The sequence below is a fragment of the Mandrillus leucophaeus genome, unplaced genomic scaffold, assembly GCF_000951045.1.
Source record: "Mandrillus leucophaeus isolate KB7577 unplaced genomic scaffold, Mleu.le_1.0 Scaffold271, whole genome shotgun sequence".
In the NCBI taxonomy this organism is placed as follows: Eukaryota; Metazoa; Chordata; class Mammalia; order Primates; family Cercopithecidae; genus Mandrillus; species Mandrillus leucophaeus.
In genome coordinates this window covers 2,533,148-2,535,223 of record NW_012102821.1, presented here as the reverse complement: position 1 = coordinate 2,535,223, position 2,076 = coordinate 2,533,148, and the positions used below count along the sequence as shown (strand labels likewise).

The following is a 2,076-nucleotide window of genomic DNA, read 5'->3' as shown; positions in this document are numbered from 1 at the left end:
AAATAAAGCCTAGGAATAAATTTAACCAAGGAGGTGAAAGACCTTTACCATGAAAACAATAAAAGATTGATGAAAAACATTGAAGAGGACCTAGAAATGGAAAGATATTCCATGTTCATGGGTTGGAAGAATTAATATTTTTAAAATGACCACACTATTCCAAATGATCTACAGATTAAGTGCAATCTCTATCAAAATATCAATGATATTCTTTGCAGAAATAAAAACAATCCTAAAATTCATATGGAACCACAAAAGACTCGGACTAGCCAAAGCAAATCTGATAAAAAGAACAAAGCTGGAGGCATCACACTGCCTGACCTCAAAATATAGTACAAAATAATAACCCGAAAAGCACAGTCCTGGCATAAAAACAGATACATAGACTACTGAAACAGAATAGAGAACCCAGAAATAAATACATGTATCTACAGCCAACTGACTTTCAACAAAGACATCAAGAATGTACACTGGCGGGAGGACAGCCTCTTCAATAAGTGGTACTGACAAAACTGGTTATCCATATGCAGAAGAATAAAACTAGACCCCTATATCTCACCATATACAAAAACAAACTCAAAATGGATTACAGACTTAAATGCAAGACCCAAAACTGTAAAACTACCAGAAGAAAACCTAAGGAAAATGCTTAGGTCATTGATCTAGGCAAAGATTTTATGGATGAGACCACAAAAGCACAGGCAACAAAACGAAAATAGACAAATGGGATTATATCAAACAAAAAGCCTCTGCACAGCAAAGGAAACAATCAACAGAGTAAACAGTGAACTTGCACAATGGGAGGGACTATTTACAAACTACTTATTTGACAAGGGATTAATATCTAGAATAAATAAAGAACTCAAATAACTCAATCGCAAATAAAACACAACAACAAATAACCCTATTTTTTTTTAATGGGCAGATGATCTAAGTAGGCGTTTTTCAAAAGATCTACAAATGGCCAACAAGTATAAGAAAAAATGCTTAATGTCATTAACCATCAGGGAACTGCAAATCTAAACTGCAACGGGATTTCATTTCATCCCAATCAGAACAGCTATAATCAAAAAGACAAAAAATAACAAGTACTGGAGAGGATGCAGATTAAAGGGAGTTCTTACACACTGTTGGTGGATATGTAAATTAGTACAGCCACTGTGGAACACAGTATGGAGGTTCCTCAGAAAACTAAAAATTAAGCTACCATATGATCCAGCAATCCCACTACTGGATATACATCCAAAGGAAAGAAAATCAATATGTTAAAGAGATATCTGGCTTTCTGCCTCCACTACTCCCATGGTGCCCGTGAGAAAGCTGTGGTGAAGGGAGGCAAAAAAAAAAGCAGGTTCTGAAGTTCACTCTTGATTGCACCCACCCCATAGAAGATGGAATCATGGATACTGCCAATTTTGAGCAGTTTTTGCAAGAAAGGATCAAAGTGAACTGGAAAGCTGGGAACTTTGGTGGAGGAATGGTGACCATCCAAAGGAGCAAGAGGATGATCACCGTGACATCCGAGGTGCCTTTTTCCAAAAGGTATTTGAAATACCTCACCAAAAAATATTTGAAGAAGAATAATCTTCATGATTGGTTGTGCATAGCTGCTAACCGTAAAGAGAGTTACAAATTATGTTACTTCCAAATTAACCAGGACGAAGAAGAGGAGGAAGACAAGGATTAAATTTCATTTATCTGGAATATTTTGTATGAGCTCTTGAATAAAACTTGGGAACCCAATTGGTGGTTTACCGTTGTATCTCTGCAGTGTGGATTGAACAGAGAATTGGAAATCATAGTCAAAGGGCTTCCCTTGGGCCGCCACTCACTTAATTGTAACATGATTTTTTTATTTTTTATTTTTTTCTGCTTGAAAATTTCAATTCTTGTGGTAATACTAGAGTAGAAGGAGAGGGTGACTTTACGGAACTGACAGACATCAGGCAGGCAGATGAGGGCGTGGAGGTATGGGCTGAAGGGACTGTTTTATTTTAAAAAGTGTGACTGTCAATTGTTTCTGTTGCTTCTCCCAAAGAATGATTCAGGGATACAAGTGGGCTCCTCTCATTCATT

The 2,076-nt window shown here is 36.9% G+C and overlaps 1 pseudogene across 1 annotated transcript; it reads left to right on the top strand.

Moving 5' to 3' along the window:
* The first annotated feature begins 1,302 nt into the window (after positions 1-1,302).
* On the top strand, positions 1,303-2,076 carry LOC105542958 (annotated as a pseudogene). Its single transcript, XR_001006557.1, has one exon. The product of XR_001006557.1 is annotated as a 60S ribosomal protein L22 pseudogene (transcript).